The following is a 14752-nucleotide window of genomic DNA, read 5'->3' on the forward strand; positions in this document are numbered from 1 at the left end:
TAACATAGTCAACGCTTTCCGGCCTTTGGCCTCTGTACATGCTGCTCCCTCTTCTGGAATGTTCTTTCTTCCTTAGCCTTCTATTAAAATTTCATTTAACTTTCAAGCTTCCATACAAATATTTTATTTGAAAAGTCCACTGCCATCCAGGAGAAGTTAGTCAACTGCCACCACATTTTTCACCACCCTGAAGGACAGTAGCCATAATCTACCTTCCTTAAGTTAATTTTTTGCCAGGCTTTATCACAGCCAAGAGGAACGTAGCTGACACACCGTGCTTATGGGGTGTCCAGACCTAATGAATCTCCTTTCTCTGGATATCACCCAAACGTGGAGATTCTGATCTTCAACAGGAGCTTGATAAATCCCCGCAGAATTCATAAATAAAGGAATTCATGAATGAATGAATGATGAAGTCTTTACTGAAACAATTTAGTACTGTTATTGGCCCATGCACCTTATAGAAAACCATAACAATTTTTTCTAGACATTTTTTTTTCCTGTATAATTCTTCGAGTTGGCTTCTCTGAAACTGTGGCCAGAGATTTGTTAGGTTTTTCTCACCAATAAGCCTCTCTGCCAATGCAAATAATCCCTATCAGACCAAATCAGGCCAAATTTAAAGATATCCAGGTTTAATTGGACATCTGGGCTCTCGGGTGGCCTCAGGAAACATAGGGAAAGGGAAACAGGACAGAAGGCTGACATGACTACCATAGAGGAAAAGGGGTGCTTATTCTTTTATTCTCTGGGGGGGGGGCAGTTTAAATAGGCTGTGGGAGTGGTCTTGACCCTCCCTGAGGAGGGGGCCAAGCTTTGGCAGGCTTTCTTGACCATCCCTGGGGAGATGGAGTTTGGACTGAGGCAACTCTCAGGGGAGTGGTCTTAAAATGGAGTTTTGTGCCCAATATTCCAAAGATGGATGTCAGGGGCCAGGATGAGGCTCCCAACTTAATAAGATTAACCTTGGGCGTCTTCTGTACTCTCTAGTCACCTTGTTTTTCATCGATCACTGATTTGGATCAGCTGCCTGCCCAGCAAGTCCCAGGAATGTGTCTGTCTCCATCTTCCCAGAGAAGAGATTACAAGAACATACTCCTGCACCAGACCCTTTTTTTAGGGTTCTGGAGATTGACCTCAAGTCCACTCTGTCAACTGAGTTCTAACTCCCTAGCCCCCAACCAACTTGTTTGACTAGAAAGCAACAACAACAAAAACTTACTGGAAGAAAGACTTCCCTGTACTTCAGCGCGGTGCGCTATTTTGTAAGCTAGGAAACGCAGCCTTTTAAATAGCACGTGCTTAACTGCTCTCTGGTGGATAATAAATACTCAGAGTGCCTCTCAGCCCAGAACCATTAGAGCTGAGAAATGATTATGGTTCAGTGGGTAAGATGAGATTGACCACAGGGGTGTGCTTTCTTTGGATTTGGCAGCAAGACCTGTGCTGTTTCTTCTCTGGATCTGCCTAGAATAGGGAGTTAATTGGTATGGCTGATGGCAATTGCTCAATTCTGGTGACAAATGCCTGCCTGGTGAGCCAGGGAGACCCAGCTCTCCTGTGCTTCTTTGAGGAAAGACAAGATAAGAAAATTGATAGGTGGGGCGGTTTAGCTAGAGGGCACATACCAGGAGAAATTTGTGGAGAGCCAAAGCTGTGAGCCTATTTTCACCTTGTCTGGTGGTCAGAGAGTTGGGAGGTTGCTCAAAATGGTTGACAAGGGTAGCTACCCATCCTGACTAATGATGTGACTACTTGGTTCTTTTGACATTAAGATGGCTCATACAAGTAGATCCCTGCCATCCTGACAAATGATCAGGATATGCAAGCATACTTCTGCTCTTTCCTTTTTAATAGGAGGTTACCTGGTAAGTAGCGGCCTTTAGGATACTTGGTCTAGTATGGCTTTAAGTCCCGGGTCCAATCCCAAGTACATGTGTAGAGCTTTTTACACACATATGTGTCTGTCGAATCTCATGACATATATACAAAAATACAGTCGGTTCTCTGTGTCTTTGGGTTCTTCACTTTAGATTCAACCAATGTAAGAAGGAGGATCAGGAAATCAAAGTCAGCCTGGGACACAGGAAACTGTCAAAATAAATAAGAAAGAAAGAAAGTTTAAAAAATGTCTAGATAGTTCTTAAAAGAAAAATTCAATTTGCCATACGTTAAGTGCTATATTAAACCTATCTGTGGAATATATTCACATTATATTGAAATAAGTAATCTGATGACTTGAAGTATACAGGCAGATGTGAGGGTCACATGCAGATTTATTTGTAGGCCTGGAAAATCTCTGACTGCTGATTAGATGGGCAGAAAGGGTTTCCTAGAGCCAACTCCACATGGATAGGGAAAGACACATGTCTCCAAGACTCTCTCTATTCAGCCACAGACTTAGCAGTTGTAGAATAACAGCAAAGAAAAGAAAACTTATTTCCCAGACCCAGATGCTGCTAGATCCCAAGTCACATATTTGGTTCAATGTGGTCCAGCATTTGCTTTTAGCTATCCTTACTCCATCTAAAGCATTCATCACACTAGAGCAAGGATAGTGGGATAAGCAGTTTCTCTTCTGCTTCCTTCACTATTAATAACTACATAGACTCAATTGGCAACTGAAGCAGTCTACAGGGCAGACTCAAGCTCGTTCTGTGAAAACTGTAGTGTGTACCAAATACTAGCTACTAAGAGAACTAAATGTTGCCAATGAGTCCAGACAAGGAGGGGAAATGCACATTAGGGTATTGCTAGATTTTAGTCAACATCCTTATTCTCTTCTTGAACATGCGGAAGATGGAAACCCATTACAGCATTACAGAAGTTGCAAAGTATGTGTAAGTGGCATCCTCATGCTGGGACAACCAACATCCCATTCTGTATCCATCTTCTGCCCCTTCTCACCATCTCTATGTGTCCAGGAAGCAGAGAGCATGAGATGGGAGAACTACGCTGTAGTAGACTTAGGTCTGAGGAAGAGCTGTCTAACAATGTTGCATGACATGCAAAGAAGTTCATATAAACAGAAAAGAAGATGATCTGTGTAAAGCCACTGGGATTGCATCTGTTGTAGAAACAGATCCAGTTCTGTCGTTGGTCCCTTAAGTCCATCATAGAGCTCTCCTGTGTCCTCCATATGCTGGAATCTCATCTGAAGAGCAGCCTTCCCTCTCACTCAGTGATTTCTCTGCTGGTAGTAGACTGCTCACCCTTAACATGAGACCTGGAAAAGATTCTAGGAAACCCATACCTTTAAAAGTGACCCTTACTTAACAAGGGGTTAAAGTTGGCGACTGAGGATCTCAGCTGCTTTGCCTCTTGAAGAAACAACTACGGAAAGCAATCTCCTTATTATTTTGGAGTTCTGAGCAAGGTTGAGGTTCCAGTAACTACTTCTTCATTAGTGCAAGCTTGATGTAACCTCAACATTGGGGAGGCGAAGCGAGGTGGGGCCTTGGAGCTCACTGGCCAGCCAGCCTAGCTGAAACAGCGAGCTCCAGGTTCAATGAGAGACCCTGTCTCAAAAACTAAGGGGAAGAGCAACTGAGGAAAACACCTGATAATGACCTCTGACCTCTAAGTGCATGTGCATACTCCCTGTCACATACATTACACCACATACATACAATGCATACACAAATCAGTGTTGAGTGAGGACTTCTACAAATGCCAGGTTTCTAGGGTAATTACTGGTTGCATTTTATCTATGTTAGTCCTTTATCTCTATATAAGACCCACCTTCCACCCACAGTAACCACATCATCACCCCAATCTGATACCCCTGAGGAGCCTCAAGTTTTCTATCACGGTTCTGCATTCTTATAAATCACCAAACCATGTCACGTTTATCAATATGAATGACTTTCAAGTTAGAACACTATGGCCTCGATTGAATCATACAGACTTGTTCTGCTTCCAATTCTAGTCTTCAAGCATGTGGTTACAATCCTGTCCCTCAACAGAAGCCATGGTCAGAGGAATCATAGTTGACAGTGTCACCAACCTTCCACATCTTTCTCTGTTCTGCTCGAGGCAAGAACTTTTCAAAAATATAATTCTACTACTTACAATTACTATACACGAAGTACTAGATAGAACATAAGTGAAGGTTCACAATCTCAATCACAATAAACTTCAAATTTTGTAATTTTATTCACATGTCTAGTTCAGGATGAATATCGTTGATTCTTAAAATTGAGGGTTTTCTTTTGAGAATTTAATGAAAGCATGCAACTTATTTCAATCATATTTTAATTCCTCCTGCACATAATCATTCACTTAATTAACCATTAACCTTCCAACTTAATGCTTTGTGTGTGTGTGTGTGTGTGTGTGTTTTATACTGAATACAATCACCGCTGTCCAAATCCTCAATGGTGTGGGGCCATCCCCTGCGGAATGGACCATCTACAAGGGACCATATCCTTAAAGTAAACTGACCCTCCCTCCCTTGCCGTCATCAACTCTCAATAGCTCCTCAGCTAGGGTTGGGGTTGCCTGCACCCCTTCCTTATCTATGATCAAGCAAGAACCTTTGATTTGTTCCATTATCACACTATCAGTTCCTGCCTCTTGAAGGCTTTTAGATATTTGAAAGGTGATACCAGGGATACAAGAAACATACCTAAACATAATAAAGGCAATATACAGCAAGTCAACAGCCACCATCAAATTAAATAAAGAGAAACTCACAGTGATCCCACTGAAATCAGGGAAAAGACAAAGTTGTCCACTCTCTCCATGTCTTTTCAATATAGTTCTTGAGGTCCTAGCTAGATCAATAAGACACCAAAAGGAGATGAAGGGATACAAATCAGAAAAGAAGTCAAACTCTCACTGTTTGCTGATGATATGAAAGGTTACATAAGTGACCCCCAAAATTCTACCAAAGAACTTCTACAACTCATAAACACTTTCAGTAATATAACAGGATACAAGATTAACTCAAAAAAATCAGTATCCTTCCTTTACACAGATGATAAATGAGCTAAGGAAGAAATCCGAGGAACATCACCTTTTACAATAGCCACAAATAGCATAAAATATCTTGGAGCAACTCTAATCAAGCAAGTGGAAGACTTGTATGACAAGAACTTTAAATCTTTGAAGAAAGAAATTAAAGAAGACACCAGAAAGTGTAAAGATCTCACATGCTCTTGGGTGGGTAAAATTAACATTTTAAAAATGGCAATCTTACGAAAAGCAATCTACAGATTCAATGCAATGCCCAGCAAAATTCTTCACATTCCTTGAAAGAAAGGTACTCAACTTCATATGAAAAAGCAAAAGACCCAGGATAGCCAAAACAATCCTGTATAATAAAAGAACTTCTGGAGGCATCACAATCCCTGACTTCAAACTCTACTACAGAGCTACAGTACTGAAAACAGCCTGGTATTGGCATAAAAACAGACAGGAGGACCAATGGAACTGAATTGAAGACAAGGATATTAATCCACACACCTTCAAACATCTGATTTTTGACAAAGAAGCAAAAAATATCAAATGGAAAAATGAAAGCATATTTAACAAATGGTGCTGGCATAACTGGATATCAATATGTAGAAGAAGGAAAATGGATCCATATCTATCACCATGTACAAAACTCAAGTTCAAATGGATCAAAGACCTCAACATAAAGCCAGCCACACTGAACCTTATAGAAGAGAAAGTTGAATGTACATTTGAACACATTGCCACAGGAGACTACTCCCTAAATATAACCCCAGTAGCACAGACACTGAGAGAAACAATTAATAAATGGGACCTCCTGAAACTGAAAAGCTTTTGTAAAGCAAAGAATACAGTCAACAAGACAAAATGACAGCCTACAGAATGGGAAAAGATCTTCACTAACCCCACATCAGATAGAGGTCTGATTTCCAATACATGCAAAGAACTCAAGAAATTAGTCATCAAAAGAACGAGTAATCCAATAATAAATTGGAGTACAGACCTAAACAGGGAACTCTCAACAGAAGAATCTAAAATGGCTGACAGACACTTAAGGAAACGTTTAACATCCTTAGTCATCAGAGAAATGCAAATCAAAACAACTCTGAGAGTCCATCTTACACCTGTAAGAATGCCCAAGATCAAAAACACTGAAGACAACTTATGTTGGAGAGGATGTGGGGTAAAGGGAACACTCCTGCCTTGTTGGTGGGAGTGCAAGCTGGTATAGATCCTTTGGCAATTTCTCAGAAAATTAGGAAGTAACCTTCCTCAAGACCCAGCAATACCACTTTTGGGTATATATCCAAAGGATGTTCAATCATACCACAAGGACATGTGCTCAACTATGTTCATAGCAGCATTGATTGTCATAGCCAGAATCTGGAAACAACCTAAATGCCCCTCGACTGAAGAACGGATAAGAAAAATGTGGTACAGTCACAAAATGGAGTACTACACAGCAGAAAAAAAACAACATCTTGAAATTTGCAGACAAATGGATAGAGCTGGAAAACAACATATTGAGTGAGGTAACCCAGACCCAGAAAGGAAATTATCACATGTACTCACTCATAAGTGGTTTTTAAACATAAACCAGCCTACAAATCACAATTCCAGAGAACCTAGACAACAATGAGGACTTTAAGAGAGACATACATGGATCTAATCTACATGGGAAGAAGAAAAAGACAAGATCTCCTGAGTAAATTGGGAACATGGGAACCTTGGGAGGAGGTTGAAGGGGAGGGGAGAAGCAGGGAGGGGAGCAGAAAAAATGTAGAGCTCAATAAAAATCAATTAATAAATAAAAAGAAAGAAAGAAGGAAAGAGGGAAAGAAAGAACAAAGGAAGGAAGGAAAAAAAGGAAGGAAGGAAGGAAGGAAGGAAGGAAGGAACCCAATTCCATGACCACTTATCTGCAGTTTCACCATCTGGTGATTTCAGATGTCACCTGGTTGAACTGGCCCCACAGGGAAAATGTGACTCTGAAAGCTACTTTTAAGAGTTATATTTTAACTGGTGGATAAGTAGGGGAACATATCTTTGGCAAACTTGTTTCACAAGCGATTGCTCCACACCTGGAGGGCAATTCAGACTTTCCCCACATCTTAGGGCTAGTCGTCCGGGCTCAGCTCCCAGGCAGGCCTGTAATGTCCTACCGTATAATCGGATGTTATCTGATATTTCCTTTCAAAACTCAAATCTAATGCTGGTTATGATAGGGAAAGACAAAGGGGATCCATGGAGAAGGAAACCTATCAGTAGCTGTGTCAACAATAGAATCCCCGTGACATCCATCTTTGAAGCTGTAAGAGCGCTTACATCACCCTGGAGATATGGCTCAGGAGTTAAGAGTGTCCACTGCTCTTCTAGAATGCCCAAGCTCAATTCCCAGCATCCACATTAGATGGCTCAAACTGTCTTTAACTCTAGCATTGGCTGACCTAATGCGCCCTTTTCAGCCTGCATGCACTTACAAGCATGTGTGCAAACACATACACATAAACACACACACACACATAAACATAAAGAAAAAACTATTTTAACAGGAGCTATCACAGGCTGTAGATGCAGTGGGCAAGTCACACAAAGGGAACCACGTTGAATAGGATAGAAGGAGCCATTAATGGATGGACCATTCTGGTTGGCTTTAATTGTTTTTTTTTAAATATTTGTTTATTTATTTATTTATTATGTATACAACATTCTGTCTATGTGTATGCTTGCAGGCCAGAAGATGACACCAGACCCCATTTCAGATGGTTATGAGCCACCATGTGGTTACTGGGAATTGAACTCAGGACCTTTGGAAGAGCAAGCAATGCTCTTAACCTCTGAGCCATCTCTCCAGCCCTGGTTGGCTTTAATTGTGATGTAAGTGTAATACACTGCTCAAATCCAGTGCTACAACACTAAAGAAAGAAAGGGAGCAGTTATTACCTTTTTAAAATGTGCTTTTAGGTGGTACAGGACCCTAGACATGATGTTAGGCTTGATATCCTATGGGATCACGAGAATACACGTCCAGCAGATAGAGGTGGCAAAAGGCTGAACAGGACACAGCTGACAAGTTCTGTGCTTCCCCAGCCCTGAATTTTCCTGAGCCTCAGTTTCTCATACAACAAGATTAGATAGTTAGAGGGGAAAAGTCTGGTTCAAAAACCCTTAGGAACCCAAGTCCAAGAAAATACTAAACAGAGATGTCAGAAGACTAGGAAGGAGAGAGAAGCCCAAGTTTCAAAAGCAACACATTTCACCAAGAACATTCTTCCCTTTACATCGTGATTTGGGTTAAATCACTCACACTGATGAACTGCCAGAAAAGAGCTAGTTATTTCTACAAAGAGTCATGGAAAGTGGTTTTGCTCAAGCATCCGCGTTCTGGTGACAGTGACCCTCTGTGCCAGCATGCAGCATGTGAGCATTGCACAGAATATCATTCTCTGGGGGAAATGTGTCTGACATCCCAGATAATCCACCAATCTGCTGCCAGCATCATCAGGAGCAGAGAGGACTTTCTTCTTCCTTCCTGGCTATGCAAGCAATGTGGCCAATGCTTTCAGGCCTTGAAGTTACCTTAGCTCAAGTGATCTTCTGGGCACAGCATCAGGAAGCTCAAAGTCTCAGTGGGTGCCTGAGTGTGCACCTTCCTTCCTGTCCTTTTCCTCCTCCCTTCTTCTGCTCTGTCTTTCTCCATGTATATCACCTGCACATTTCTAATACATGCTACCTTTGCACAGGAAGGACATAGGAAGTGTCATTACCAGCTTCCATGCATACACAGACACGCTTTGATTGTAGTAAGTCTTTGGGATGGCCAACCTTGGTTGTCAGCTTTATAGACTTGAGAAGAGGGATGTCTTGGAGTTATGAAGTTTTCGTCACGCACTTTGTTTTTTTTTCTTTTAACGTGGTTTTGGTTATTTGTCTCCCTGGGATTTTATGTCAGTTTTAGGGTCAGCTTGCTGATTTCTGTATAAAACAGAACAAAACAAACAAACAAAAAGGATTGGGATTATGTTGCTACAGAACTACAGTGATCAAAGCAATGTGGTAATGCTATATGGAAAGAAAAATCAGTTAAATTGAATTAAAAGTACAAAAACAAATCCTATGTTTATGTTCAGCTGATTTTTATTCACAAGTGTGCCTATGCAGTTAGGGGGGGGGGGCGTTCTAAGACAGACAGATGGATACAAATTTACAATTATCCAAATAAATGTGATTCCACACTGCCTACCATTTAGAAAAATCAACTTGGAAAGTGTACAAAAATCTATGCAAAAGGATGAAAACTAGAAAGCTGTTTGGCCTGAGGGTTAGGCAGTGTTTTCTCCTCTGCCCCCAAACAATGAAGCGGTCTTTAAGAGTCAGCTTTACAGTTGGCAAGTTCAGCTATGCAGCTATGCGTTGTTCCTGCTGTAGAGGGACTCTAAATGTCAGCTCTGTGATGCAGCTCACATAGGTATGCCTGGTTAGATGTGTGTGCATGCATTAATGTTCGCACGTATACACACACAACACACACATATGATGAACAGTCACAAAGTTTAACTCGACCTCTTCCTAGGTTGCTAACAAAAACCATCTCTCCTAGTAACTCAGGAATTGCAGTCATTCTGGTCTTGAAACAGCTTTAACTATAACTCGGACATTTTAAACAGAAATGAAACTGAGTTTAATGAACTATGAGAAGCATGCATGTTCTGGTGGTTTCTTTGGAAACTGAAACCAAAAGAGAGAGTCAGCCCTTCCCAAAAGAGCCTGTGCAGTTGTGGGACAACATGGGGAAGCCCTGGGGCTTTCCCTGTGTTGTCACACGCCCCAGCCATGGAGCATGTGTTGGAGGGTAAGTGCTTTCAAAACTAACTCACTGAATGTTAAGGCAATGAAGAGGACATGGCGGTAGCTCAGCCAGATGCAGTGGCAAAGCGTTATCAACCCAGTTCTCCTGCCTCTCTGGTGTTTGCTGCAAAACTCAACCACATATGTTAATGAACTAAGATCATTGAGTGTTTCCTGTGTGCAGGTGTAGCCCTGCTACCTGTATGAGCTCTCATTTACTACTTAGATTATCCATACTGTTGTGTAACATTTTCCTTCCTGCAAGAAGCTCCTTAAGCAGACAAGCAAACAACTCAAAACAGCTTCAGAAAGTCCCTGAAACTGACCAGATTCACCAGGCCCCTCCCTGCCAGAGTAAGCAATAAAAGCTGAGAGTTGTCAGGGCGTGGTGGTGCAGGCCTTTAATCCAAACACATAGGATGCAGAGGCAGGTGAATCTCTGTGAGTTCCAGGCCAGCCTGGTCTACAGAGCTAGTTCCGGGACAGCCAGGACTGTTACACAAAGAAACCCTATCTTGAAAAACAAACAAAAATAAAATAAAACAAAGCTTAGAGGCCCTCTCAGACAAACTGAACTGCCACCAGATAGCTGCCCGGAAGAAGCAAAACCAGAAGAGCTATCTGGAAGAACTTTAGAACAACTGAGGCACCTGAAAAGGAGAATCTACAACTTGTCCAGCTGCCTACAAGGTGTGCAGTGGGCTTCAGGTTCCTAGCTTTGTGAGTTGTCACCCATGTTCCAAAGGGCTTTGGTGATGGAGTCATTTCTGCTCCTGTAAGTATCCCTTCGCCCATATTCCTGAGAGCAACCTGATCAAGCCCATTGGCTTCCCAAGTTGGACTTTGCTGGTATCTGTACTTCGGTCTATCGTGGGATCCCTGTCCAGGGTGAGAAGATGTGTATGTTGCATCTGCACAGGTAAAGTTTTGTCACACAACAGCTGCCAAAAATCAAATTGATTAAAAACACAATAAACTAAGAATGCGGATATGTGAATAGTTTAAAAGTAGGGAGGGGAGCTCCCAAAGGCTGAAACAGAGGGGAAAAAAGATGAGACGTTAGAACCTGGGTCCTGGAACATTGCACGGTTGGGCTGAGTTGAACTGTGGCATCTCATCTCTCCTGGGTTTATGCAGCTGTGATGTCAGCAGTGGACACATGTCCGATGTCTATAATAGCTGCCAGCACAGTGGGACTTTTGTTCATTTGCCTACCCAGGGCTTGAGCTGGTCACATTTACCTTTTATTCTGAGGGCTTGACAGAATCTCTTTCTTTCCAGATATGCCGCAAGCCACACCTCCTGACTGACTGACGTCATAGCTGTGGGTGTGTCCCAAGTGCTTTGGGTATCTGGGAGAAGTCTTAGTACTTAGATGGCCTGTTCTGTGACCTAGGCAGAGGGCCTGTTTGCACTTTGAAGACCTCCTGAGTGTGACTGACCCTGCTGAAGGGATGCTGTCTTGCATGCCGTGTTTACCCCTTGAATTGGTTTCTGTTCTGTTGCTACAGTGAAATGGTGTGATCAAAAACAACTACAGAAGAATTTATTTTGGCTTATGGTTTCACAGGGATAGTGTTTACACTGGTAGACTATTTTTCTGATTTGTCTCTTCATCCTTTGGGATAAATATACTTCCTTTATGAAATGCTTTTATTTATTTATTTTTTTATGAAATGCTTTATGCATCTCCTTTGCCCCCCTCCACCCTCATGCACAACTTCAATCAGTCATTTCTCCAACAGACAATTACATACTGTTTATTGAGGTCTTATTATAAATGTTCTCTTGTTAATTAATGGACTTTGCTCTTGTTTTTTAAAGACAAATTAGGCAGAACTATCTAAGGATAGACACATGTTCCTCCTTCTTCATATAGTCATTACCTACAACACACATGGTATAAAGCATAAAGCAATTTGCAGGTTAAAACAGAAGGGCTGTATTTTGTTTGTCTGATTGATTGTTTTGTTTTTCGATACAGGTTTTACTGTGTAGCCCTGGCTGTCCTTTAACTCACTTTTTAGACCAGCCTGGTCTCAAATCCACAGAGATTTTCCTGCCTCTAGAGGGCTGGGATCAAAGGTGTGTGGACTGTAGATTTAAACAAGGCAGAACATACCAAAGTGTGAGATGTGGCGAAATGAAGCACGTTTTCCAGAGCTGCGTGTTAGGGAGGCAGCCACTAGCAGGCTTCTCTCTAATCCATCTGAGACTCAGAACTCAGCAGGAGGCTAAAGACACTGTGACAAAATGAACCATCTATCTACACGGCAATAGTTTTAACATTGATGATTTATGACTCTTTGCAGGAACTACTGGCCTTAAGCCAGGGGGTCCCACAGTAGCTGCCAAAGTTGTCACTTACAGTCTCCAACCACATCTTCCAAGCTCACCCCACTGTGAAGACAGTGTTTCGGGTACCCTGGTTACTAGGGCTTATAATATATTAGGTAGCCAGAAACTTCAGATTGTTCACATGAAGATTGGGGTCAGCTTTGGGACCAGCCAGGGCCAGCCCAGGCTAAATTAACTTCCACACCTTCCTTCTCATGTCTCTTGCCCATCCCGGTTTCCTGCCAAGTATCTGTTTCTTCATGAGGTTTTTTTTCTAGATGTGGCTTGGCAACCATTCAACTCTCAAGTTCCTTTCTTTGAAATGTACATATTAGAGAACGTCACTTTAGTATCGCAGACATAAAGAATGTGCCTGGATCCCCCAGGAACTGGAGTTGCAGACAGTCACGACTGCCGTGTCAAATAAGTTCTGGGAATTGAACCCGGGTCTACTAGAAGAACAGCAATGAGATGTCTCATTTAAATTCTGGCTTCTGGACACTGCCTTCATGTGGAGAAATCAATCTTCAATAGATGTCTGTCTTCTAGAAGGAATGGAACAAACACTAGAAGGTTTGGGTAGCTCTTAAAATTTCCTCTTGAAGTCAACTTTCTTTGCTAACTACAGGTGTGTGGTGGGAGAAGCCCCGGCGTGCTTCCAGCGGTCAGCACGGGCTGGATCTCCACAGGTGAGAGAACAGACAGGACGTGAAGGGCTAAAGACCAAAACTTTATTAAACGATCACAGAGAGACAGTCCCCAACCCAGAGAACCTCACCCTCCTGGGGTTCTTTAAATCTTCTTCCAAGAAACCAGAATCTGTCCTAAGAGCTTTAAAGTTATTAGCATATAAAATCTAAAAGACACTCTTGCCAGAATTAGTGCTGCTCTTCTAGATTGGATAATATTCTTAGTTCCCACGGTCACATTCACTCAAGAGAAAAAGAATACATTTTAGGGGAATATGGCTCCTTGTAGCAAGAGACCCCATGTTCTACTCACTATGGTTAAAAGTAGTCTTCCAGTGATAGTGATAACATTTTTAAAAATCGAGATAGAATTTCAAGGAGCCCAGGCTGGCCGCGAACTCACTGTGTGTTGTAGGATAACTCTGAACTTCTGAACCAGCTGCGAACACCTCCGTATTGGTGGGATTGCTCAGTCCTGGGGATGCAGCCCTGAGTTTTGGGTATATTAGTCAAGCACTCGCAACCATTTTTTTTTGTTTGTTTATTTGCTTTTATTCTTTTTTTCCATTTATTTATTTATTAAAGATTTCTGTCTCTTCCCCGCCACCTCCTCCCATTTCCCTCCCCCTCCCCCAATCAAGTTCCCCTCCCTTGTCAGCCCATAGAGCTATCAGGGTTCCCTGCCCAGTGGGAAGTCCAAGGACCACCCACCTCCATCCAGGTCTAGTAAGGTGAGCATCCAAACTGCCTAGGCTCCCACAAAGCTAGTACATGCAGTAGGATCAAAAACCCATTGCTATTGTTCTTGAGTTCTCAGTAGTCCTCATTGTCCGCTATGTTCAACGAGTCCGGTTTTATCCCAGGTTTTTTCAGACCCAGGCCAGCTGGCCTTGGTGAGTTCCCGATAGAACATCCCCATTGTCTCAGTGTGTGGGTGCACCCCTTGCGGTCCTGAGTTCCATGCTCGTACTCTCTCTCCTTCTGCTCCTGATTTGGACCTTGAGATTTCTGTCTGGTGCTCCAAATTGGGTCTCTGTCTCTGTCTCCTTTCATCGCCTGATGAAGGTTAATATTCAGGAGGATGCCTATATGTTTTTCTTTGGGTTCTCCTTATTTAGCTTCTCTAGGATCACTAATTATAGGCTCAATGTCCTTTGTTTATGGCTAGAAACCAAATATGAGTGAGTACATCCCATGTTCCTCTTTTTGGGAGCAACCTTTTTTTTTTATAGGTGCTATTTAAGACCATTTAGATCTACCATTTAAAACCGATTTTATGGCTACTTCTCTTTATTAAGGGTCTATTTTTCCTTAATGTTCATACCATACTGATATAATAAAGGGAATTCAGAAAATTGGAAAATGAAATTTCTCCATAATTATACTTACTTTAGGGTATTTTATCATAGCAGTTAAGACAAACTGACATCCAAAAAAGATATCATTAGCCCACAACAGAAGCATTTGAACTATTTCTATATTAACATATATTATTAGTAATTGAGTATGCATATATTAGAATTGGAAAGATTCACATCATCCTGTATTCAGTGTAGCCTTTTATAATTCCATAGTAATTCCAAAGAGTGTGTCTTTTATATCATTAAATATTCTTTTGTGTACCAGCCACTTCAGACCTATCCCAGAACCTCTGTCCCTTCCCCTCACTCAGGACTGGAAAGAATTGCTGTTTTACCATGTGATTGCAACTCACGGGGTGTCTTCGTTCACTTCGCCCTCACACATATCCCCTGATGGCACTGGATGGAGAGCTAACTCAAATTGGGCTAGTTGGGTTCTTTTTTCCAAGAATTTTCTGTGAACTGTTGCTATTGACTTCATATTGTGTGGTGCTGGAATGTAGAACCCTCACACAAGTGAAATAAGTATCCTTATAAGGAGAAACAAGACAGACTGGAGAG

This window comes from Microtus oregoni, unplaced genomic scaffold (genome assembly GCF_018167655.1).
Source record: "Microtus oregoni isolate MIOR12 unplaced genomic scaffold, Mior012 000035F_ref0000213, whole genome shotgun sequence".
NCBI lineage: Eukaryota > Metazoa > Chordata > Mammalia > Rodentia > Cricetidae > Microtus > Microtus oregoni.